Consider the following 27,756-nt stretch of genomic DNA (forward strand, 5'->3'; position numbering starts at 1 on the left):
CTGAGCTAAGGACACCTGTGGAGAAGTCCTCTTGGGGAATGGGAACCCACCGCACACCAAGTGCCAGTGCAGGCCACGCCTCCTGCTAACTCTGAGCAGGTTTTCTCGTGCTCAACACTCTTGACATTTGCAGCCGGGCATTCGCTCTTACAGGAAGTTGTCCTGTGCATTGCAGGATGGTTTGCACTGGCCCTGACTTCCACCTCCTGGATTCCAGTAGCAACTCCTGCTGCCAGCTGTGAGGACAACACAAGAACAAACGGCTGCCGGCAGGGTCCCATCACTGCTGGCTGAGAACCACCACGACAGCTCCTGGGCCTTCAGATCGACGGGCGGCTGATGCCAAGATAATCATTAATTCCTGCTGAAGAGTGGATGCTCTTCATCATCAGTCTCTAGGGGCAACCCCCTGTATTCCGACTATGCTGGGATCGTCACTGGAAGACCAAGGGTCTTCCGGGTGGAATCAATCATTCCCTGAAGTCCAACCCAACCTCTCCTTTAGGAGTGCTCATCTCTAGGACTGAGTTGGCACTTAGGACACTGGCATATAAGTCAGTTTGGGGCCAAAAGCCCCTGAAACATCACAGAGTATGCCTTTCCTCTCTGTCTGGGTCCTAGGATCCTCTGAATGACTTTATACCTACTTACTTGCATACCAGTACATGCTATGTTCATGCTGAATTTGCATCTAAGATTCTTAGGAGTAAATTCTTGTGAGGTTCCTGTTCTAGACTCAGGTGGCTAGATGTTTTTCACTTTCATGAGATCTGTGTCTTTTCTTCAAATAAAGCACTATATCGCTTTCATTATCATCAAAACACAGTGCCTGTTACTATCTGACACATCAGAGGCATTCAACAAATGAAAGCTAAATAAATCAATGAATTCATCAGAGTTCATTTCAGTCCCCACGTAATTTGATCCTGCACGTTAAACCCGTCTTTACATTCCTTCTTTTAAAAAGTAAGATCTCTGTTTATCCCAAGTATTAGATTTACAGAATAGCTGAAAACAGAGCTCCAGTATTGCACTGGCCCAGTTTTGTTTATTGGCATTTTATATGACCATTGTACTTTGGCAAAAACTCGGGAAATGACATGGATGCATTAGAAAGCAAACTCACTGGCATTGAGTCAATCCAGACTCCCAGCAACACTGTAGAACTAACTGCCCCATAGCTTTCCAAGGCTGTGATCATGACAGAAACAGATGGCCACAACCTTCAGCCCATGAGGGAATTAAAAAGACACAACCTTACAACACGCGGACAAATGTTTTCACCATGGCACCCCTAAAAGTCCTTGTTATCCAGCCACTTCCAGCGCATAGCGACCCTAAAGCAGAGAGCAGACCCTTCCCTGGGGTTTCAGCGACTTTAATTCTTTCTCACACGGGGCTGCTGGTGGGTTCGAATCCCTGACCTGAAGGGGAGAAGTTCAGGAGATTTCTTGCCTTCTGCGCCACCAGGGCTGATCTTCAGGCTGGTTTGGATTTCACCACTGATTCCTTTCACTGTCTCTTCCTATCCCGGATTCAGTCCAAGAGGCTGCATTGGGTTATATGTCTTATCTCCACAGTCTCCTCTACCAAGGTCTGTATTTGGTTTTCATGGCCTTCACAATAGTGAGGAGTCCTGGTCTGGTATGCTGTGTAATGGCCCTAATTTGGGGTTGTCTGCTGTCTTTCTCACGATTAGACTGGGCTTATGGGGTGTTTGGGTAGCACAAACATTTTAATGTGTGGCTGCTAACCAAAAGCTAGGCATTTCGACTCTATCAGTTTGATACATCGTAGGAGGTTTGGCAATCCACTCCTAAAAGTGCAGTCTATGGAGCACGGCCCTGTTCTCCAAAAACCATGGGGTTGACATGCGTCGGGATCAGCTAGAAGGCTCCTTGTTTGGTCTTCATGTATGTTGTAAGCATCTTTTAAAAGACATCTAGGTTTTTGTTTTTTTATAAATCATTTTATTAGGGCTCATAAAACTCTTATCACAATCCATACATACATCAATTGAGTAAAGCACCCTTATACATTCGTGGCCCTCATCATTCTCAAAATTCGCCTTCCACTTGGGTTCCTGGAATCAGCTCATTTTCCTTTATTCCACCCTCCCCTGACATGTATGTTTTATAAGACAAGCAATTCATTTAGCCTATTCTGGTTTCATGTCATTTGCAGAATTTTTCTGAAGATAATTCAAAACTGGTCACAGTAATATATCCACAGGGAGCTGGCAGAGATCCAAGCAGGGTGCAGAAGAGGACATGGTATCAGAGATATCATTGCCAACACCACAAGGATCGTGTCTGAAATCAGAGGATAGTAGAAAGATGTTTGCTATTTTTTTTTGACTGTGTAAAAGCATTATACTGTGTGGATCATAACAAACTTTTGAGAACATTGGGAATAATGGGAATTTCAGAACACATTATCATGCTCACACAGAACCTACATGCACCAAGAGGCAGTCATGCAAACAGAACGAGGAAGTGGTGTGTTCAGTATCAGGAAAGGTGTGTATCTTAGTTGTAGCCTGTCACCATTCCTTATTCAGTCTGTATGCCGAGTAAATAATCCAGGGGACTGGGCGACACATGAAGAAGATGATAAGATTGGCAGAATTTTGCTTGCTGAAAAAAGACGAGGACCTGACACGTCTGCTGATGAAAATCTAAAACACAGGCTTCAGGATGGATTACAAATCAATCTACGGAAAACAACAATCCTCACCTTTGAACCCAGAGATAGCATTATGGTAAAGGGAGAAAAGAGTACATCTGCGAAAGATTTCATTTTGCTTACATCCACAGTTAATGATCAAGGAAGCAGCAGCCAAGAAGTCCCCAGAGATAGTGCATTGGGCAAATGCACCGCACAATGCACCTTTAAAGAGTCCAAGAACAGGGGCGTCACTTTGAGGACTAAGGTGCCCTTGACTATGTAATCCTGGTATTTTCAATGCATGTGAAAGTTAGACAATAACTAAAGACAGTCACAGAAGAAGGCTGGATGCATTTGAACTATGGGGCTGGTGAGGCATATTAAGAGTACCATGGGTGGACAGAAGAACAGACAAATCCATTTTGGAAGAAGTGCAGCCAGAATGCTCCGTAGAAGCAAGGACGGTGGGACTTAGTCTCGTGTCCCTTGGACACGTTATCTGGAGAGACTTGTCGTTGGTAAAGAACACCATGCTTGGTAAGACAGAGGGTCAGCAAACAGAGGAAGACCCTCACAGGGACCGAGTGACACGGTGGTAACAAAAATGGACTCGACCATACGAATTGTGAGGGTGGCGCAGGAGCGGGCAGCGTTCTGTTGCCCATAAGGTGGCAACGACTCAACAGCGAGCACCTGACAACCCCAGGGTCGCATCACGGAGTCCCGAGGGCATCGTGGCTGAGCTTATGGAACTACGTGGAGTGGTTTCACTCTGACTCCGTGAATCACAGTTGAGCGGATGCCCATGAGGAGTGAGTGCCTTGCTGTCATTGTTTCTTCTTAATAGCCTCTTAGACAGCATTTCTGGTTTGTTTGTATTTTTGTTTTCTTGGATAGGCATCCGTTTCCTGCTTAGACCATGGTCTCTTGCCTTTGAAATGCATAAAGGGATCAAGTCCATGAGATCATATATTTAACAATAGATCAATATATGCACACAGTGGGGTTTAGAGATCTCTCTGTGTGTGCACTCTTACAAATGTTTAAGTATTTGGATGATTGAATCAGTAAATGATGAAAATTTTCTCAGTAGTTTATCTGTGTGTCATGCAGGCATTTAACAAGATCTTTAAATCCTATAGACCAGCAGTTCTCAACTTGGGTTGTGACTCCTTTGGGGGGTCGAATGACACTTTTACGAGGGTCAGCTGATTCATAACAGTAGAAAAATTACAGTTATGAAGCAGCAACAAAAATAATTTTATGGTTGGGGAGGAGGGTCACCACAACATGAGGAACTGTATTAAAGGTGGAGGCATTAGGGAGATTGAGAACCCCTGCTAAAGACAAACTAGAGTGACAAAGTAGACTAACAGTAAAACGGGAGGGGTTGACTGCTGAGGGAAGGTCAGTCCTCAGAGTGTTGGTAAATGAGTGGAAGGGCAGTTTCTAGCTGTGCATTGTGGAGGTTTGCCACAAGTTGAACTGTACTGTAGGCACAGGCTGGAAGAATATGTGACGGTCCCAAGTTGGTATTTTATGTATCTGATTCCTTATTAAAAGCAATCATGCATCAAAATTATTTTGTCAGATAAACATGTTGAGTAAAGCCTAACCAAAAAATAATAATGAGACTTGGCTTGCATCAAGTCAAGTTTCTGTCTATAAAAGTAATTCTCAAATATTTGGTCTGGAACACCTATACATTCTTTAAAGATTATGAAGGACCTCCAAAAAGAGATCATGTTTATGTCTCTCTCTCTCTCTCTCTCTCTCTCTCTCACACACACACACACACACACACACACACACTCAAGGGCGGACTCCCCCCCAAAAGGGATTTTTTTCAAAGCTATGTATTTAAACATTTTAAACCATTTTATTGGGGGCTCATACCACTCTTATCACAATCCATCCATCCATCCATTGTGTCGAGCACATTTGTATATTTGTTGCCATCATCATTCTCAAAACATTTTATTCCTTTTTTTACAAAATAACTTTATCACCTTCACAGTACTCTCCATTACACTTAATACATTTGTCATATCTGTGATTCCATTCTTGGGATCATTTTTCAAACTCCTCTGTTTGGATGACTGATAGCACCTTGCTCATTTTTTCTTCACCTCTTCTACGTCATCAAATTGCTGTCCTTTCATGTCCTTCCTTTGCAGAAACAAAAAGAAGGCACATGAATGAGGTCAGGTGAGTAAGGTGTATGGGGCAAGAGAGGCATGCTGTGTTTTGTCAAAAACTGAGACACTGAGATGACTGTATGAGCAGGTGCATTGTCATGGTGGCAAAATCAGTCCCCCACTGCCATAAATCAGGTCCATTTTTTGGTCACACACTATTACCCAATAATTTTAGAACCTCTAAATAGAAAGTTTGATAAACAGTCCAACCCGGTGGAATGAGCTCCAAATGCATTATCCCCCTCACATAAAACAAACCACAAATGAGCATTGTCTTGATCTTTGATTTCAGTTGATGAGTTGTTTTGAGGGGGGTGAGGTGACGATGGCAGCTTCCACTGGCTTGATTGATGTCTGCTTCCAGGGTCATAGGAATAGCTCCATGACCCCTCACCAGTAATGACCTTGGGAAAAAGTCTGGTGGCAACGGCTGTTCTTTCAAAGCACGGAATGTTTCCACTCAATGCTCTTTTTGCTGATCAGTCAGAACCCAAGGCACAACTTTTACAGTGACCCTTCTCATTCCCAAAATTTCTGTTAAAAATATGCTGAACTGGGTTCCAAGATCCTCCAGATTACTTCCCAATCTCTTCAGTAGTCCATCGTTGGTCTTTGAGCACAAATGCACAAATTTTATTGGCACGTTTGTCTGTTCAGGAGGTTGGCAGAGGTCTACTACGAGGTTTGTTATCAATCCACATTTCAATTTTTGTGGAATGAGAAAACCACTCATACACTTGAGTTTTTCCATAGTACTGTCCTTGTAAGATGTGTTCAACATCACAACAGGTTTTGCGGCATTTATCCTGAGCAGGAAACAAAATTTCACAGACACACGCTCTTCTCTCACATAGGCCATCACAAAAATATGAGGTTTGAGTGAAATTGCTTTTACGAAAAAGTTCAGTGTGACCAGAGAGAACCTTCCCAGGTGACACCACTGGATGCACGAATGGCTAGATGCTCACCTAGCGGGAAAAATTCATACTACGAAATCTCTGCCCAGCAGAGCTTTTTAACTGATTTTTGGGGAGTACCATATATATATATATATATATGCATATATATTATACGCACACATTCCATATTAAAAAATTAGGTAAAGTGTTTTAAAAGCATGCATTGGTGTATTTAAAACAGCAAGAATAAAGCTATTGTATGTTGATGCAGCTAAAACATGTAATAAAAAAATGTACCCAAACAAAAATACTAGCTTGCATAGCATTAATTAAAACCTTTTCAAATCTCTTTGCTATCTGTATTCATTGAAAAGGACTAAATTCTTCTACCTGCTTCTGCAGTAGCTCTATTAGTGTGCACCATGGGTATATGAAGCAGTTGCCATTCTGTCATCACCGATTCTTGAGAATCTATGTGTATCAGAGCAGAGCTGTACTCCAAATACGTCCCCTGGATGAATGTTTTTTCTGGAAGTAGATCTCCAGGCCTTTCTTCTGAGGGACCTCAGACGACTGGAACACCAAACTTTTCTGTTACCACCTGAGCACTTAACCACTTGCCCCAGCCAGAGACTCTCCACATTAGTAGTGTCTATAAAAACCACAAAGTGTCTTCTTGAGAGGTTGAAAGTAAAAAGAGCAAATGATGTCTAAGTAATCATGTAAAAAGCAGTCCTGGTGGCATAATGGTGACGTGCCTGCAGGAGTTGGCTCAATGACACCTAACAACAATAATATGCAAATAAATTTGGTCTCAGGGGTCCTCAGTGGTCCTCAGAGCACGCTTTGAAGATTCCTGTTTTCACATCCACCCACACTGCTCTCAACAGATCTTGAATGTTTTCTCTGCTCCTGAGTTGTACACCTAAGAAAAACATCTACAAGAGGAGGCAATCCTGTGGATGACAGGCTTGTGATTATGTCGCATGAGAAGAATGTGAAGATGTTGGGCCCGATCCAAAGACAAATTATAAGGAACCATAGAGAGACCTAAAATCTCCTACAGTCTGCAATATGAAATAAATAATCAACTCTGTGTTACTCCAGAAGACGTTGCTTGATCCACTGAGTGGGTAGAGTTAGTCTTATCTAATCGTCTTATCTACTATTCTGATATGCTCAAAAGTGAAGTGATCTGTCATTTAAGCTTTTGAATGGAGAGGCTAAACGTCTGCTTGTGAGGCATGCTTCCAAGTGTCCCTCCCGCACTGAAAGTCACCTCTAACGTGACTTCTAACTCGAAGATGTTTATTCTCTTGAAGGTTGAACGTGCCACTTTCTACCAACTGGATCTGGTATTTGAAGCCATATTGGTAGTACAAGATGGCCTGCCAGCTTGCCAACAGCACTCCTTGCTCAATCATTAGGTGCACCCATAGTAGCTTTGCACCAGGGCTTGGTATCAGCTTCACTTTTACCCGGATGTTCTCTTTGTCTTCTCGGTGCGCTGCCTACTACTGATGAATGATGCTGTTGCCTTCGGAGTCCCTGACAGTCTGCATGTTGCTCTGAGGTTTCAGTGTTATGCACAACATTCTCCAGACAGCACAATCAGTTTTATCACAGTTCTTATGTGTCCGAATGACACTTTCAAATGCTGGGTGACAGAGGAAGGGAAGCGATGCTAAGCTCCTATGAAGGAACAAATTCCTATTGTTGATAGAATTCCCATTAGTAAGCAAATCTAGAAAAAACTCAATCCTTGATGAAGATTAGGGACGAATGGTTGCATTTGAGTTATGGTGTTGGCAAAGAATAGTAAGACCACCCTGGACTGCCAAAAATAAGCCTCCTTAGAAGTAAGCACGGTGGGACTTGTATTTTGGGCATATCGTCAACATAGAGCAGACCCTGAAAAAGGACATCACATGTGGTAACTTAGAGGCGAAGGGATCTGCAGGGGATTGACTGATTCAGTGGCTGTAACACTGGGTTCAAACACAGTAACAATTAGGAGGATGGCTCAGAGGTGAGCAGTTTTGTTCTGTTTGTTGGTCCTAGGACTGCTATGAGGCAGACTGACCGCGGTACTGAACAGCAACCAGTGATGGCTAGGCTTGGGAAGCAAACCCTGTCTGTGAGCTCACAGGCACTGGATTAGAAAGTCTTTAAGGTGTCTCGGCCATATCCACAAGGCTTTGAGAGTCAGGGTTTGAGAATAGCTTTGGAGCTTAAATCACGTAGTTGATGGCACTTCCAAAATGTGTAGGTTAGACGTTCCAGGAGGGCACAGCTCAGGCAGCTTCTTGGCACCATGATGTCTGGATCCTCAGCTGGGAAGATTCATAAGTGACTCCATGACTGGAGGCTGGAATTATTAAAGACTTGATCACCCACATGTTTGATGCTTGGACTGGGATGCTTCAAACAGTAAGATGGCTGGTTAGAGTACCTAGAATAATCTACAAACACAGTGGCCTGGTTTCCTCAGAGCAGGGCTACCTAGAGTGGTCTTACAGCTCTAAGTACCAAGTAGGAGCAACAGTAGGAAGTAGGAGCATCCAGTGGGTAAGGAATGCTTGTATCCCCTTTTTAAGATTCAGCCTCAGAAGTTAGGCAGCATCACTTCTATCATGCTCAAGGAGTTGTAGCAACCACAAACTCACCTAGGTTCAAGGGAAGGAATTAGATTATATACTATTGATTGGGAATGGGAAACATCCTACTAAAGAAAGCAATGGGGGCCTGGCAGGGGGTATTATTTTGGCCAATTTTGAAATATTCAGTCCAATACAAGTTATCCTTTTAGACAAGGTTACGGCTAGTTGCTTTTAAAACTAGATGTTTGTAGCCACTGTGAAAACCTGGCTTTAAAAATTTTCCCCATCCTTTCTTGATTCATTTTTCCCCCTAGAAAAAGCTATTTAAAAATCCATCCCATGGGGTACAAGACTATTAATTCAAAGTCTATGTTCCCCAGCGCCCTTAATAAATCATCCGAACTTTTGTGAACACATGGACGTCCTAAAGATGAGATTTATGAAGGTTGTTTTGTTTGTTTTAAATAGGAGAACTGAACCAAAAGCAAAGACCTCAAGCGCATGCAGTGATTTAGTTCGATGATGAAAGAAGCACACTGTAAATAGCTTTTTGTTTCAAAGAAAATTGCAGAAAACCAGGTAAAAATCAGCCCAAAGTGCTTTCATTCCAGGAAGAGAAGATACCGAGAAAGCTTTCCATTACAATAAAATTGCAGGCCATCATTTTCTGTCGTTTGATTATGGGTTTACTGTTCCCCAACAGTCATTCAAATTCTTGCTAAGCCATGAAGAGACCTGTCTCACCACCAATGTTGGTACACAGGAAATTCCACGTACAGTTTTCACCACCAGTGAAACAGCTTCAGGAAATCTCTAATCCTAGTAGTCATGCTAGGATTTAAAATTTTTGGTTCTTCTATATATTTTTTGTATTTAAAAATATTTTAAATTATTTTAAAAACTCCGTGTATAGTTTAATTTGAGTTTCTGATAAAATTTTCACTCTTTCTCATTGTTCATCATATTGATTACTACCATATTGATTACTACCATATAACTCCCTCTATTATTCCCCTGCAGTTTCATTGGCATATAATCCACACGTCATACAATCCTGTGGTTCAGCCATACTGAGAAGATTGCACAATCGTCACCACAATTAGCTTGAGAACATTTTCTTCATTCTTGTACCGTAATTATTAGCTCCCAATATGTCCCCAACGGTCCCTGCCACAGCCCCAAGGAACCATTAATCCAGTTACTGTCCTTATAGATTTACCTATCCTGGTTCTCAAATATAGAAAAACACTTAAAAACAAAGCTAACCGGAAGAACAAGATAAAAGAGATAAAAACCTCAATTGAAAAGAAAGCAGAAAATATGAATAAGTAGAACAAATTTAACTGGATCATAAAATAGATCAAATTATAGGGTGTTAAATGTTAACCTAATCTCATCTTCAGCAATCCAGTTTACAATGCGTTCTGCATGACCATTCACATCCCTGGTTCCTGGTTAGATGGGATTACATATGGGTTACCATGAATTTTCCCTTCCCTTAATTTTTTTTGATAACTGAAATAGCTTTAAAATGAGTCAAGCAGAAGATAAATGATAAAATATTAGATTATTACATTTTGACCTACCTATGCTTGCCATACTCCACTTCACAATGCTCTCTGTCTGATAACAAGGATACCTACATTCCTCAACTAAACTAAGATCAGTGGGGATTTACAGGAGGCTTACCCATCTTTGGACCCAGCAAATGGATTTTAGGCTTCTATAGTCATCCATAGCCTTCTGCAAACCAAGTGTTCACAATTTAAACTCTGATGCCATCCCTTCCTTTAACTTTTACAATCCTTGGATTACACAGGCTGGTGTACTTCTATAATGTGAACTTAGTTGACTCCTCCTGTAGATGGCTTCTTGTTTGCAATAAGCCTTCAAGACCCAAGATACTATTGTTTCTGTTAGCTGGGCACCATCTAGTTTCTTCACCTCACTTTGCTATAGCACCCATTTCTTCAGTGATCTCTTCATGAGGGTGAGCATCAACAGGGCCATGACATAAGAACTAACTGTTCTTAGATAGGGGCTAGAATTAAATGCAAGCCCCCAATCCATTCCTGCATCCACGGTTTAAATGTGGCTGTTGTTCACCTTAAGACATCATTGTCACTTTATGTGAGAGGACATTATCTATCACCCCCTAAGGCATCACGTCCACTGCCATCAAGTCAATGTAGACTCATAGCAGCCCTACAGGGTTTTTTGCTTTCTCAGTTAATAAGGTAAAAAGAGTGCTCTTCAGCTTCACTTGCAGATTTTCCAGGGTGACTGCTAGAAACTGTCTACCAGAAAGTTTACCTCATTGCCATCAAATTATTGTCAGTGGTGGTAATTGGTGTGTCAAGTCCTTTTCCAAATTATAGTGGCCTCATGTGACAGGGTAGAACTGCACTATAGGATTTGTTTGTCAGCTTTGTGGAATTTGATCACCAGGTCACCTGCTCCAGAGCCTGGGGGTGGGTTTGAATCACCAACTTTTCAGTTAGCAGCTGAGTGCTTAACTGTTTTCACCACCAGGGGCCTAAGACAGAAGCGCTAGTCATCCAGTTGCTTGGGAAATGATCTTTCTCCCAAAGTCCCTAGCTATTGACCGCACATAGGAACATGTCTCAGAGGTCATTGGGGCTGCAATGCTCTTCTTTCACCTTCTCCAGGTAGAACCCAGGAAACAATTGGTCTACAAAGAATGACACACGCTTGTTGCGAGCCCTCCCTCTGTAACGACACATGTTTAATCCGAGGCTGTCTGCTCTGTGCTTTTGAGGAAATTCAAATTAGGATTAATCTTTATATAAATTCACAGCTCATGTATACCCATTGCTTTCTTTGGACTGATTGGTCTATCTTCTAAAATTAAATACTGAGTTTATATTTATTTCTTCAGTGTTTAATAATTAAAACCTTAATGTCTCTGAATACAGATTTGACTATATTTCTTAAACTTTGCTATACGATCATCTCAAGGCTTTATTGTCAAAATAATCTATTGTTCTTTTTAATAATTTCCATTTGATCTAGGAGTTATTTACATAAGATTTTATTTAAATTTATTAAAATGAGTCTATTACAAGAAGAAAATATAAGGAATAATGAAACCATCACACATACGCCCCATAATCCAGAATAGAAGATTGTTATAACATTTTAATATATTCTCCCGGCATGTTTCATGATTCTATATGTAGTAAATACAGACATTCCCTTAAGAAACAGGGTGGATATGAGCATTGTAATCAAAGCCAATCACTCCTTTGATGACTACCCACTATCATATTCCCAGTTCCCAATACCGAGAGGGTTTGATCATGAATTAGGTATGTGACCATTGATTTCACTTATGTAGATTTCAACGTCTCTATACCATAAATCATACACTGTGTTTTATTTATTCAGTGGCCTTCTAATGACCGTTTCTGACTTCCACCCTCCCCCTTTCCCTTTTAAAAGCATTGCTGTACTAAACCTCTAACACATGTCTCTCATTGTGAACATGTGGGCGTGTTGTTTTAAAAGTCATACACCTAGAAGTCAAATATTGGAATGGTTATATGCACATTTGTAATTTTACTATATATCACCTGATTGCTATTTAGAGGGCATTTAGTAATTTGTGCTTGAAGGGTGGAGTTTTGAATTTAATCCTTTATTAATATATTCAGTTTTCAGATGGTCGGCACATGTGGCCTAAGTAATAGCCAAATGGATCCAATACATGTATTCTTATATGAATATAGTAGAATTTCTGGTATATTGCATTTTCTTGAGGCTCAACCCAATTTCACTTTAAGATTTTGATATTATAGGCTTGATTTATTAAAGTTCATAGGTATTTTATTTCCAGTGAACATTTTATCTTTTGTCAATATAACTTTAACTCCATTTTCCCACCTGTATACTAAAACAAACCTTTGGCCATTGAGTTCATTTCAACTCGGAGTGGCCCTGGAGGACAGAGCCCCACAGGGATTCCAAGCCTGCACATCTCTAAGGGAGCAGACAGCCTCCTTTCTAAACCCTAGTTTCCACATCTCTAGGTGCTAATACTACACTGCTCCCAGGCTGCTGCTGCTGCTTTTTTCACATGCACGCTAAAATTATTTTAATTACTTTTGCACTTTAAATTTATTTTTATTTTATTTTAAAGATCATTTTATTGGGGGCTCTTACAGCTTTTATATCATTCCATACATCAATTGTAACAAGCATATTTGTACATATGTTGCCATCATCATTTTTTAAACATTTACTTTCTATTTGAGCCCTTGGTATCAGCTCCTCTTCCCCCCCCCCTCGTCCCCCACCACCCCTCCCCCATGACCTCTTGATAAATTATTAATCATTATTATTTTCATATATTACACTGACCACTGTCTCCCTTCACCCATGTTTCTGTTGTTTGTCCCCATTGGGGGTGGGAAGGGGAGATTATGTGTCGACCATTGTGATCAGTTACCCCTTCACCCACCACCGTCCCCTACTCTCCTGGTATCGCTTCTCCCATTTCTGTCCCTGAGGAGTTTATGTAACCTGGATTCCTTGTGTCCTAAGCTTTTATCTGTATTACTGTATATTCTCCGGTCTAGCCAGAACTGAAAGGCAGGACTGGGGTCATGATATTGGGGGGTGAGGAAGCCTCAAAGAACCAGAGGAATATTGTGTGTTTCATCGGTGCTGGTTGACTCATCCTTTTTTGTGACCCTTCTTTCAGGGGGATATCCTAATGTCTACAGATGGGCTTTGGGTCTCTGCTGTGAGCCCCCTCATTCTCAACAATGTGAGTTTACTGTTTGGGGTCTTCTGATGCTTGTTATCTGATCCCGTCAACACCTCTCTTGATTTCAAAGGCTGGTGTGCTTCTTCCATGTGGGCTTATTGCTTCTTTAAAAATTTTTAATTTGCTTTTAGTAAATGTGCCCATTGTTTCATTTTCTCTATCTTTTATAGTAGATAGTAGACATTTCCACATGGGCCTTTGAAGTCATTTGGCAAACCAGGAATCTAAGACCAACTTACTTTGTCTTCCTCTTCAAATAATTTAGTTCTGACTGAAAGATTGTACCTTAATGAAAAATTTTAAACCATTTCTTGAGGTTCCTTTTCTTTAATTGTGGGCTAATCTTTCAGTCTTCTAGTTAATGTATTTTTATGCAATCATGTCGTCATGCTGAAAAATAACTTTTTTATTTTTCTTCATGACTCAGTCTTTTCCCCTTGAATTCTATGACTGTTGTGTGACCTGTGTTACCAATTCAGCATAAATTCTGCAATACACTCATTTCTGTCCTGATTCCCAAGTTACTTCATTTAATTAGATTTTAACGTTAATTTGTAAAATTTTCACGCCCACTTTTTCATTCACACCAGTTTATGGATCGTTCCTTTGGTTTCATGGAGCCTACACTTTCTTGTATCTTATTTAGGCCACTGAATAGTATAGAAGATATTCTTCTAGATGTTAGAGTGATGCTGAATGTTCAAAGCTATCTTCTTTCTCTGACAGCTTAGGAGATGATTTTCATTTTCTTTGTCTTGTGGTATTTCCATCTTTGTGTGTGTGTGTGTGTGTGTGTGTGTGCGCGCGCGCGCTTGCTTGCTCACCTGGAAAGGAAATGATCTACCATTGTCCCAGTGCTTAGGGGACCTTTTTCACATTAAAAATGCCAGCTATTCTCTGCTTTACTCTGTCTTTGTTATTGGCTGTTTCTATTCTTTGTGTTTGTTTTGTACGTTGTTCTGCATACAACATCCAGGGCAGGGACATCTATAGAGACAGCAACTGGATCAGAAGTTTCCCAGGAGCATGGCAGTGAACGCTGGGGGAGTAGGAAGCACACAACAGTGAATGCAGGAAAGAAGAAGAAACTGTTCTGAAATTGATTGTGGTGATGATCGTACAACTCTTTTTACTATGACTGAATTGTTATATGTATATTATGATTTATTTGTCAACAAAATTTGGGGTTTTTGTTTTTTTTTAGAGATGGTTGTTATGGAAAGCCTACTTCAATGTCTGTTCCATTTTCGTTAATGGTGGTGTGGTGTATGAACTTGGTCCCTGGGTGGCATAAGCAGACTGTACTAGACTACTAGCTTCGAGACTGGCAGCTCAAACCTGCCCAGTGCCACAGAGGAAAAGCCTGACAATCCCGAGGATTGTAGCCAAGATAACCTGATGGGGCAATTCCACTCTGCAGCACATGGGATTGTCGTGAGTCAGAATCTCCTTGGGTAAGAACCAGTGGTGTTGATGTCCTTTTTTCTGTTTAATTTTAATGACTTAACCCCCAATCCAAACCACTGGCATTGAGTCAATTCTGATAGCTGACAACCCTTGATAGGGTTTTGCAGGCTTTGCGGATCTTTATGGAGACAGATAACCCGAGCTTTCTCATGACAAACTGTTGGTGGATTTGAAATAACACTGACTTGATAGCCCTCCATTGGTCTTTGATACCCTGAACCCCTAGGATACTTAGTATGTATCTCTCTCATCCATGAATGCTTATTACATTGAAGCACACTGTCCAGAATGTTGGGAGCCTATCTGAGTTCAACGATCCTTCCTCATTTATGTTTTACTTCATTTTATGCAAAGTAAGACTATAAAATGTGGTGATGGTGGTGTTGACGGTTCATTGGACATTACTAAATCACTTCAAATTAATACTCATTTTAAAAGAGAGAGAGAAAAGAAGGCTCACAGCCTTAGAAAACTCCACGTCCCTTCCCCATCGGACTGAAACATGGGTCCCAGTGGTTAAAACAGGAGGAAAAGTGAAGTGAAATTGACTTAAATTCTTTTGTGACGCACAAACGAGTTTCAGACTAACCCTGAAAAAATATAAAAATGAACATTCATTTCTAGTAGACGATCAGCTGCCAAATTCTCTGAGCAGAGTCACTGATGGAGGAGGGGAACTGTCTCCTGTGTGTTCGCCTGATGGTGTGCTTGGTTGGGGGAGGGAAGGAACATGTGTAAAACACTCATTTCAGTATCATGGATGAACAACCTGTGGAGAGATCCCCCTATCCCCCACCCACTCACGTGTATTGTTATGCATTGCTACTTTCGTTTTGTCTGTCATAGACTGCTAACCTGAATCCATTATTAATGACACATATTTTAAGCAGATTTCTACAATACCCATTTATGTGTTATAAATTGCTTTTCAGTAAATAGTAAAACATTGCAGACGCTTAAATAGCTAATCAATGACTTCAATTCCATGGAAGAGTGAAGTCAACATCATGAGCTTATTCATCATAAAATGAAAGCCATGACCTCAAGAAACTGCTAGCATGTGGATGGGGCTCAATGAATGCAGGTTGTTTTAGTGACTGAATGTACAGAAGAGAAGAAGGACATAAAGAGAGGAGGGAGGGAGGGAGGGAGGAGGATCATGAGTGTGCGTGGACAGCTATCCTCAGACTCACTGCCTTCGAGTCAATACTGCCTCCCAACAGCCCTCTAGGCTTGAGAGGACTGCCCCCGTGGGTTCTGAGCCTGTAAACCGTGATGGGAGTCGAAAGCCTCATCTCTCTCCCTCCTTGTGACTGGTGGTTTTGAACTGCTGGTCCTGAGGATAGTACTAGTTCCTAACTGGCAAACTTGCAGGCTAATTAGAAGCACATCTGAATGAGAAGCAGAGCCGTTTCTACCTGCGTAGCAGTATAAGTTAGAAAGCACGACATTAAAAGAAGCCACGTACATCTTGTTTTCCGTGTGTATATGCTAATATTTTATAGTTAAGAGTCTTAGCCTGGCTACAAATTCTGTTTGGACAGTTTTATTGATATTTTTGTTATAAATTTAGAAGCATAGGACAGACTATGCTTTTTATAAACCTCACCGCTTATAAAGCCTCTGGAAAGCTGGCAAAAACCCACTGCTCTTACGTAGTTCGGTAATCATCCCCATGCTCTTCTTTGGCGTATTCTCCTCTTCTGCCAAGTACCTCCAGCAAACAATTCATTTACTTCACATTCACTTCTGCGGCGCTATGCAGTGACTTCATGCGCAGCCTGGAAAGTATGTGGTCAGGCTTGCCAATGATGTTTTTCTGTTTCTGTTTGGAGAAATTTGGTCACTTCCATGGCTTTTCCATACCAGACGTTTTAAGTGATCCAAGAAACAACACATTGGAACTAACCTTCACCCCACTTACTGTTAATAGACGTTCTCTGAACACTCTCTCCTTAGAGAGAGGTTCTTCCCATACAGAAGTGTCCTCGGACAGATCATATTGAATTCTTGTGGATGTTGAAATTCTCTTGTAATTTTCCTTTCAGGGAAACTGTTTTCCCAGGTAAAGCTTGACTTTGTGCCAATCAGTCAACCTAATAGTCTGGGCTCTGCTTATGTATGGTCCGGGCTTAAATTTGATTTTAATTAAAGTCCCTCAAATTGGCTTGAAGCCTGTTGTGCCCACAAATTGTCATTAAAATGGTGCATTACTAAGGATGATGTCTAGATAGGAAATCCTGTGACTTTTCTCAAGTAACATGCTAAAATCGCAGTATTTTCTGCCTGCCAAAAAAGTAATTACCATTAAAATTAAAATGTGTAAATTTTGTCAGATGTTTTACTCACAAAGGAATGTGAGTTGATACCTCTCTATGTCAACTTGAGGCCCTATGCGGAAGTCACAACCCCAAGAGTGCTAGGATGACACAGATCTAAATATTCTAATTAATATGGATAGACGAAGATTAATTAGTTTACCGTGGATTCACAGGGCACCTGAAACATGATTGTTCATTACAAAGGGGAAATTAAAAAAAGAAAATCCACTTCATTTCATTTCGATCAAATGTTAATTCTGGGATTTATAAGACCTGACAAAGCCTACAACAAGCTAATAATACTTTAACAAAGATTTTAATAACAAGATGATGAATAAGACCAATGGGAAAGCATTTTCAATTACTCACCTACACGCCGTTGTCTCCTGGACTAAAAATAAGAGAGACACCGATGGCCACTCGTGCCACTGCACCCTGGGATTGTTGGCTGTATGAGGTCCTTAAGCCGTCTGGATCCCAGGTTAGTAAGTCCATTTGTTTTCTAGAAGGAACGAGTTTGTTGTTGTTGTTTTTAATTAGACCTCTTGCTAATTCAGTACCGCTATTTATTACGGATGTGTTTATTTCCAGCAAATGATATTAATAAAGCTGTAGACGGTGTCGACTGCATGTTGGGTGATGGCAGCTTGTACGTAGAAAGCTATTGTCGTTTTCTAGGCCAAGCAAAGGGTTGTGGCGTTTATAAGGAAGACAGACAATGACCCAAGACAAAAAGAGGAAGGAAGTATGTACTGAGAGGCAGAGAGAGGCAAGAGAAAGATAGTGTGAAATACAGACTCTCAAGAGGTTATTGAATTCAAGGGAATGAAAAGTAGACCCGGTGGAAATGTGGCATACATCTTGAACAGCTAACTGCAAGGTAGGTAGTTCAAACCTACCAGCAGGCCTTCCGGAGAAAGAGGAAGATGTCTGCATTCAGAAAAGATTTAGAGTCTCTGAAACCTTACACCAGGTAACCAGGAGTCAGAATCAAACCCATGGCAGTGGATTTGGTTTGGGTTTTATTTTGAAAGGTCATGAAATGTAAATCAAAGTGAATTTAATTTTATGTTCTGTTTCAAGCGAAGGACGAGCAATACTTCTACTTTGAAATAACCTCGTTGTTAATTCAGTCTTAAGGGTTAGCCAGGAAAATGTAACAAAAGTGGATAATATATTCTGGGATCTGCCCCCAACCACGAAATCCTTTCTCCCATTCTTCAAAAAAGGTTTAAGGAAGCTGAATGTGAACGCCTTTAGCATGATGTAATTGCTGGTGACGTGACACTCACCCTAATTTCTCTTCTTTCCTATTTATTTGCCACACCAAGTACAGTTTCTAGGACTGGAAAAGCTCTTAAAGTGTAACAGTTTGGAGCCAAAATTAACTTTGAACTTTTTAATGTATTATAAATTTTCCTATATTATTTTATCCTTTAAATTCCCTAACAGCAGACCAATTCAATCATTGTTGCCATTCACGAGCTACCTCTGATAAGGTTCCATGTCTCAGCAGTTCCACTAGTGACTATTTTCCAGCCTCCAAGGCTAGCAAGGAGCGCATCAGTGACATCGAAACCATGACAGAGCTGTAGTAAATGGTCCATGTTACAATGTCAATAGAACTAAAATATCAAAACAGGATGAAGAAACCGCATAGGTGTTCTCTCTCTCTTCTCTCTTCTCTCTTCTCTCTTCTCTCTCTCTCTCTCTCTCTTCTCTTTCTCTTTCTCTTTCTCTTCTCTTCTCTTCTCTTCTCTTCTCTCTCTCTCTCTCTCTCTCTCTCTCTCTCTCTCTCTCTCTCTCTCTCTCTCACACACACACACACACATCATAAATTAGGTCCAAATCCATTGCCATGGGCACAATTCCAGTGTTTCGTGCCCCTGTAGGATGGAAAAGAGCTCTTCCATAGGAATTCTGAGTTAGGACCGCTTTATGGAATTGAGAGGTTTCATCTTGCTCTTGGGGAGAGACTGGTGGATTTGGACTTTTGAATGAGCAGCCCCAAAATTAATCCCTTAATTACTGACCAATCTAACCCAGACATATTGATGTGGCTTAAAATTCTCACTTACAAGGAAGTACAATTTAAAAGTTTTAAAAATAATAATCCATCAGGACCAAATATGAAAGCAATTCTTAAAAATGTGACTACAAAATATATTTTAAGTATGCCTACATATGTAGTCAAAAAATATAAAAATAAAAGTAATGTAGTTTTAAAATCCACCACTTGTCTGTTGGTCTGTCATACTGTGGTGGCGTGGGTGCTGCTGTCACGCTGGAAGCTAGGTCACTGGCATTTCTAACATCAGCAGTGTCACCCAAAGTGAGCAGCTCCCAGCAGAGCTTCCAGACTAAGAACACACTACAAAGACGGAATTGGCTGCCCGCTCCAGAGGAGGTAGCAACGGAAAACCTTATGGGCAGCATGGAAATGTCATCATATCCTGAAGGCCGATTGAATGGAAACATTATCAGAGACAATGTTAGAGAAATGGCTTCGAGTTGAAAGTCGCTCAAAATGGGACTGAGGGGAGCTTCTTTCTCAAAGCAATGTCCACCATGGTGGCAAGAACGGAGTAACGCCTGCAAGAACGGAGACTTTGGGATCTTTACTTACTTGTAGGGAATGAACTCGAGGTGAGACGAAAATAGCTAAAAGTATCTACTAATAACGGGGACTAGGGGTGTATTAAGCCCGAATCTAGGAAAATTGGAAGTCTTCAAAACATGAAATGGAAGTCAGAGGGATCCGTACCATGGTCATCAGTGAGCGGAAATGAACTGCTACTGACCATTTAAAATCAGAAATCATATCATTTATTATTCCAGAAATGACACGATAAAGAGAAATAGTTTTGCCTTCTTTGCAAAACAACAAAAAAATCAAGATCTGTTTTGAAGCACAGTGTAGTCTAGGATGGTGTTCTATATATTGACCCTCAACGAAATCCAATCAATACAACTAATATTCACAAAAGCTAGTGATGAAGAAATTCAAGAAGTCTACCAATGACTTCAGTCGGTAATTGATCAAACATGCCATCGAGGTGTGTTGATAATGATTGGCAATTGGATGGCAAAAGTTGGGAACAAAGAGGAAGGAACAAGAGTTGGAAGATACGGTCTTGATGTTAGAGTTTTGGGAGACCGGTGACGGTCTCATCTTCTTTTTAGATGCCATCCAGGGAATTCCAACCCACAGAACCCTACGTCCAGCAGAGCGCAGCACTGCACAGTCACGCACCGTCTTCACAATCATTCTTACTGAGCCCAGCATTGCTGCCACAGGGCCAATCCATCTCCTACAAGGATTTCCACTTTTTTGTTGCCTCTCCACTTTATCAATTGATGTCTTTCTCCAGGGAATGTGCTCTCCTGACAGTATGTCCAGAGGATGTAAGACTAAGTCTCGGCCCCCTTGCATCTGAAGAACACTCCAGCTGCACTTTTTCCAAGACAGATCAGTTTGACCTTCTACAAGTCTACGGTCGGTCCTTTCCATCGTCTTCTCCAGCACCACAATTCAAATGCACCGATTCTTCTTCTTCTTCTTCCTCATTCAATGTCCAACTGTCACGTGTGTATTAGGCAATAAAAGACCATGGCTTGAGTCGTTAATCAATGGCACCTGACAACAACAACAAAGCAAATGCTTTATTTAAGAATAAACATCAATATATTAAATTGGAACACTTGTATTGTCTCTCCTTCCAATCCTAGCAACTCAAAGGTATTCCATTCTAGGTCAGTCACATTTTAGAAAATAACAATTCTCTTCATCCTCTCCCAATCCTGCATCGGACTCCCCAGCCTCTGATCTCCGGCTCTTGTGGTCTGAGCCAGCAGCCTGCCACCTGCCCTGGACAATATGGGTCTTTCAGCCCCTGCGACCACACATGTCAGGAGAAACTTGACGCTGCTCCATGGATTTGGGACTTTCTAGCCCTGAAAATTTCCAGAGTCATTTTTTAGAAATACATCACAGTCTGTCCCTCTTTCGATAGATAAATGATAGATAGATAATGCACACACACCTATATTTTTCCCTTAAAAATTTTCAATGACTTTTTAGAAGGGGACAGCTGATTCCTTCTTCATTGTTTGTTCTTAAGTCAGGAAGCTCCACTGCAGCCTGTTCACCCTGGTGACTCCAATGACATTTGAAATAAAGGTGGCATAATTTCCAGCATCACAAGGAGACAGAAGCCACCACCGGATGACAAAGTGACAGATGTCTTCTAAATAGTACTTTTGAAATTTCTATTTCAAATAGTTTATTATTAATAAACCAACATAATTGAGGTTTGTCCATTGACATTGTCTCCTGAAATACTGAAGTGGTTTTCTGAAGTTTGTACATTCACTTTACAGATAGCAGTGACATTGTTTCATAGATTGCCAGAAGATGACTCCTTTGGGGTCATAAAATATTCAAAATAAGGTTGGGGAAGAGCTGCCCCCTCAACGTAGAACTGACTTTAATGACGTGGATGGAGCAAAGCTTTAGGAACTTTCATTGACTGATGGGAGATGACTCAAAATGGGAAGAAACAGCTTCAAAAATCCTCTAATAATCAGAACATGAAATTAATGATGTATGACTCTAGGTCAATTGGAAACCATCGAAAATTAAATAGAATGCATAAAGACCGATTTCCTAGGCATTCTCAATGCCATCATGTCTAGTCTGACCAATAGGCTCCATGGGTCAGGGTAGAACTGTTCTCATGAGTTTCTGAGACACACTTTTTTACAGAAGGAGAAAGCCTTGTCTTTCCTCCGCGAAGAAGCTGGTGGTTTCCAACTGCTGGCCTTGTGCTTGGTGGCCAGAGCGATGACACCTACATCACCAATCCCAGAATGGACTCGTGTTCGCAATTTTAACTCAGGGAATCAAATGCTTTATTGCGTCTGGAATGAAAAATCTAAGAGGAACGGCATTCCCTTTATCATCAAAAAGAATGTGTCCAGATCTATCTTGAAGTACAATGCTGTCTACACTACAAGAATATGAATATGCCTACAAGGAAGTCCAGATAAGACTATTATTTAAATTTATACTTCAATCACTAAGGCTAGTAATGAAGACATTGAAGCTGTCTGCCAAATTCTTCAGTCTGAAATTCATCGTTGACATAACCAAGATGCACGGATCATTATGGAAAACCTATAAGCAAAGAGGAAAGAAGAGTAGTTGGAAAATATGGCATCATGATAGATACAAACCTGGAGATCCTAGGATAATATTAATCAAGGCTAATAACTTCTTTATTGCATATAACTTTCTTAAAATATATCAATGATGAATATATACATGGACTTCACCAGATGAAATATATAGGATTTAAATTCACTACATTTATGGAAAGAGTTAATGGTCAGTATCATCAGCTGAAACCTGGCAAGGGGTCAAGGGTGGAAGATATCATCAATTGTCCATATTAAGTTTCATGTTGAAGCTGAAGTCATTTAAATCAAGTCCATGAGAAAGAAAAATATGACAATGAGCATGCCCTCCCTACATGTAGAGAAGATCTCAGGACAGCTTTGACATATTGAACACTAATGACGTCAGGCTGTGGGATGACATCAAGAGCATCATACATGTAGAAAACCAAAGGCCATTAAAAAGACAGGAAAAACCAAAGTGATGCCAGAAGAGGCTTTGAAACTTGTTCTTGCATGTACATAAAGCAAATGGAAGAAATGATGACGTGAAAGAGCAGAACAGATAATTTCAAAGAGCAGCTTGAGAAGGCAGCGCCAAACACTGTAATAAAAAGTCCAAAGGCCTAGAGTTAGATATTCAAAAAGAAAAAATAACTCATTATAATATCTCAAGATAAAGAACAAAATCATCCCTTCAGGTGAAATATGGAGGGATTCTATGGGCAAATAGTGAACGAAGATGGAGGAAGTACACAGAATCACTGCACCAAAAGTAAGTGGTTGATGTGCAACCATTTCAAGAGATCACTTATGATCGAGAACCAATGACACTGCTGCGAGAAATGCCAGCCGCCCTGAAGATGCTAGTAGCAAGCAAGGCTCCAGAATTTCACCAAATATCAATGGGAATGTTTGAACAAAGTGATGAAGCCTTGGAAGCACTCACTTGTCTGTGTCGAGAAATTTGAGAGACCTGGCCAACTGACTGATAGAGATTCATATCTGTGCCCATTGCAAAGAAAGGTGACTCAATAACGTCATGAAAAGATTAAACATTAACACAAGTAATATCGTGTGCAAGTACATTTTGGCTGAAGATAAGTCAACAAGGGCTGCAGCAATACAGTGAGAGGGAACTCCTAGTGATCCAAGCAGAATGCTGAAGCCCTGGAAAAAGAAATTTAATTATTAATATCAGATGAATGTTACCTGGAAGCAGAGAATACCAGAAAAATGTTTCCTTCTATTTTATTGACTATGCAAAGTCATTCTACTATGTGGATCATAACAAACTAGGGATAACATTAAGAAGCATGGGGATTCCATAATCCTTCATTGGGATCATGAGGTTTCTGTGTATGGACCTATTTCAAACAAAAGCATAGGATACTCTGTGGTTTAAGATCGGGAAAGGTATGTCACAGTGTGGTATCCTTTAACTGTACCTATTCATTTTGTATGCTGAGCAAAAAATTCAGGAAGCTAGATTCTGTGAACAAGAATCACGCATTGGGGAAAGGCTAATTAACGACCTTCACTGTGCAGGCGACACTATCTTGCTTGCTGAAAGCCAAGAGGAGGTGTAGTATTTGCTGATGAAGATCAACATCTATGGGCTTTAGGATGGATAACAATTCACTGTAAATAAAAATATAATCCTTACAACTGGACCTACAGACAACATAATGAAGAAAGGGTAAAGGATAAAAATTGTCAAAGATTTCCTTTTGCTCCTATCTACAATTAATGTTCATGGAAGCAGTAGTCAAGGAAGCAAGCTATGTATTGCACCGGGCAAATCTGCAGCACAAGATGTCTTAACAGTGTCGAAGATCAGACATGTCACCTTGAGGTGTGTCTACCCCAAACCTAGGTATTGATTACCATTGCATATGTATGACAAAGTCTCAAGAAGAACAAAGAATAATTGATGCATTTCAATTACAGTGTCAGGAAAGACTAGTGAAAGTACTAAGAACTTCCACAAAAGCAAACAAAATTCTCTTCAATGTCATATAGCCGGAATACTTCCTAGAAGAGAGGACGGTGAGACTTTGTGTCAGGTATTTTGGACATGGTATCAAGAAGGACCAATCCATGGAAAAGAACACCATGCGTGGTGAAGTTGAAGGTCAGATAAAAAGAAAAAGACCTTAAATGAGATGAATTGACCCAGTGACTTCAACAAAAGCCTCAAGCCTAATAATAGTGAGCATGTCAGAGCACTGGGGTAGTGTGTCATTCTATTGCACATAAGTTCCCTGTGACTCAACTGACTCCAGGGCATGCAACATCAGATGTATTTATATACAAGGGAGTACCCTGCCTAACCTCCCCCCCCCCACCCGCCCCAAAGAAAAACCAAACAATTGGAATTGTGCTAGGTGGAATGGAGATTCATAATATGCATTTTTCCCTTCTAAGTGAGCACTGTGCAACTCACTCTGAGTTAGTGCACCCAGTGACATCACCTGGGAAGGTTCTCTCTGGTCACAGTGAATTTCTTCCATAAAGGCAGTTTCGCTTTTTGTGATGGCTGATTTAAGAGAATAGCATGCAGCTGTGAATTTGTTTCCTGCTCAGGAAAAATGCCACAGAAACTGTTGTGATGTTGAACACGGCTTACAAGGATGGCGCTATGGGAAAAACTCAGGTGTAAATGGTTTTCTCATTTTGGAAACAGTGAAATGCCTATTGATGACAAACCTCATTCTGGACATCCGTCAACTTCCCTAATAGACAAAAAAGTCAACTAGTAATGCGTTTGGAGTTCCTTCCACCAGGTTAGGCTGTTATAAGTTTTCTATTCAGAGGTTCTGTAAAGATTGTTGTAACAGTGTGCAACAAAAATGGTCTGATTTGTGGCAGACAGAGACTGGTTTTGCCACCACGACAATGCACCTGCTCATGCAGCCATCTCAGTGCATCAGTTTTTGTCAAAAACAGCCTGCCTCTCTTGCCCCATTCACCTAACTCCCTTGGCCTTGCTTCATGAGACTTCTTTTTGTTTCTTCAAATGCAGCAGGACATGAAAGGACAGCGATTTGATGACATAGAAGAGGTGAAGAAAACAAAATCGAGGGATGTGCCATCAGCCATCCAAACATAGGAGTCTGAGAAATGTTTCCAAGAATGTAATCATGGATTTGACCAATGTATGAAGTAGAATGGAGAGTGCTTTGAACATTATATGGTTATTTCATAAAACAATTTAAATACATAGCTTTGTAAAAAAATATGTTTCGGTGTTTTTGGCAGTAACCCTTCATATGGGTAGGTATCACTTGACCTCCATCTTGACAATGACTGGCCAATACATCTGTAGTCCCATAAGATTTTTTTAAGAAGGAGAGAAACTGTTTTGTTTATTATTTTCCTTTTATTTTGTTAAGTGCTCAAAACCCAGATTTTTGCAGTACTGCACGATGGGTGGGACCCAAGCAGACTAAGCTGAGCACTTGGCTCCTGTCATAAGTTTGTGCACTTTGTCTAACAGGAAGGCAAGTGCCGGCTGCTGGGTCCTCAGGCAGCTGGAAGAGTGGCAGAGAGGAGAACTCGCTACTCCTCCTCCCTCAGTGTTTACTTCCTGTCACTCCATTCTCGCCACCGCTGCTGCCTTCACCATTTACCCCAACCGCTGCCAGCAGTTCACACAGTGGAAGCAGCAGCAGAGGCAGCAGTAGGGATGAGGATGATCACAAGTGGGATTCCCTAGGGTTTTAATACTGTGCTTGTCGACACTCAGATCCCATGGTATTATTTCACAGTATGGAACGCATTGTGGACCGTAAATAGTGCCTACCTGTCTACATATGCTTCACTGGCTTGGCCCCTGCAGAATCCAGTCTAAGGCAACACATCACTGATTGGTACCCTGAAATTTCCAGCCTAAATCTTTTAGTTCTGATGTCTATACATATTAGGGTAACTTTTATAAAAGCATTCCTAGACGATATTTTCCTAATCTACCAAATAGCGATTTTCTATGGCAAAATGTAATCATGACATATTGGATTTCTTTTTTAAAACTCAACATCCTGAAGACCAGATTCCTACACTTTCTTTCAAAGTTGTTCCTCTTCCGGTGCTACCTTTCTCTGGGAAAAGCAGGATCGTTCCCCCAGTGATGGCAACTGGAGATTCTTCTGTGACCATGAGCCCAGTGAGCAAGTGCAGCCAACGAACTATTCCCGTCTCTCTTACTTTCCAAACTTTTCACAGATGTGTCTTTGCTTTGGGATAGCTGCTATCAATGCCCTGCTTCTGTTCATCACGTCATAGCCCAGAACCTTGATTTCTTTCCAGGCTTAGAACACTAGCCCAATAGTATACTCCAATATATGATGCAAAACGCCCCCTCCCCTCCAAATAAACGTTACACACCCAAACCTCTATGCTGGTGTTTAAGTCGCCCTGATGCCATGGTACATGAAGCGCGGGGCTTCTAACAGCAACAGTGGGCCTTGAAAGCCTCCACACTGTTCTTCCTGAGGAGAGCAGTTTACAGATTTGAAGGAAAATTAGTAACAGGGTTGTAAGAATTAATTCAACGTATTTGTATCATCCTGCCAAGAAAAATGCATATTACTCACAACCGTTCCAGTCTGAGAAGGATGTGAATATGTTTTGTATCTAATATCTTTCCTATGCTTTAGAGATATGACCTAAAACTGCCGCCTCTTAAAAGGAATGTTTTTAATGATGCATGGTCATCAGTAATCATTTTACCTATGGATAGTATATAATTGATACTAAGCCAAGTAAAGCCCAGCATGATTAAGTGTAGTCAAAAGAAAAAAGCAACCTTCATTTTGGAGTGCTCCTGCAGTTTTGTTGGTATTAGTAAAAATCTCCCTATGGCTAGAAGTATGCGTCATGGCATGGTAACAGACCGTAGAGCTAGGCTCATTCACAAGGGAGTAAAGTAACCGACTCAGAAGCGGAAAGAGTTGCTTAAATTTTCGCTGACTCACAGTGAAAGGAAGGGCAGGAGAATGGAACTTCCCACTCTAGTCCTGTCCCAAATCAAGCCCATCTACCCCATGTGTTGCCTTCTTTAGCAGGGGCCAGGTGGTGGTGTGGTTGGACGGTTATCAACACGGTGGGCAGTTCAGAACCTCCAGCAGTCCTGTGGGAGCAAGAGTGTGCTTTCTACCCCCATAAACAGTTACAGTCTCAGAAACCCACTTGGTGGGAGGGGGGGTGTCACTGTGAGTCAGCATTGACTCGATGGCAGTGGTTTGGGTTTTTGGACTCCCATTTTTAACAAATCCCTACTAAGGAGATGGTTCCTTAATTTTTTTTTTTTTGGAAAAGGAAGTTAAAATCTACCTTACTTCACACATGTCTAAGTGAAAGCACTATTTTATCATCAGGAAGAACATAATACTTAATTCCCACCGGGCCCCGAGATTATCATAATTGAGTCTGAATTGATTTTTTTTTAAAACTAGAAATTTCCATGAAATTCCACGCTGTACATTTGAGGAAATGAGACAAAAATCTTCCTCTGTGGAAAAAAAAAGCTAAGTGGGATGTGAATTGATTTTTCTTAACCAGAAATTTGGTGTGCTATACAAATGTCAAAACCTTAGAATTAATGTCATTTTTACAGTAAGGGAGAATTAAGTATTTCAA

General features: G+C 40.9%; 1 long non-coding RNA gene across 4 annotated transcripts in view; it reads right to left on the reverse strand.

Moving 5' to 3' along the window:
- Positions 1-4,577: 4,577 nt before the first annotated feature.
- LOC142461458 (uncharacterized) overlaps positions 4,578-27,756 on the reverse strand; it is a 52,546-nt gene continuing 29,367 nt past the window's right edge. For 2 of the 4 annotated variants that reach the window (XR_012786897.1, XR_012786896.1), the window contains 2 exons: positions 26,503-26,606; positions 19,745-20,578 (listed from right to left, as the gene is read on the reverse strand). This is a non-coding gene — a long non-coding RNA (uncharacterized LOC142461458). Of the gene's footprint in view, positions 4,837-16,122; positions 16,446-17,310; positions 17,444-19,744; positions 20,579-26,502; positions 26,607-27,756 lie in introns of those variants that run through there. The other 2 variants (XR_012786899.1, XR_012786898.1) reach the window with 2 other exon arrangements.

Source organism: Tenrec ecaudatus, chromosome 11, assembly GCF_050624435.1.
Source record: "Tenrec ecaudatus isolate mTenEca1 chromosome 11, mTenEca1.hap1, whole genome shotgun sequence".
In the NCBI taxonomy this organism is placed as follows: Eukaryota; Metazoa; Chordata; class Mammalia; order Afrosoricida; family Tenrecidae; genus Tenrec; species Tenrec ecaudatus.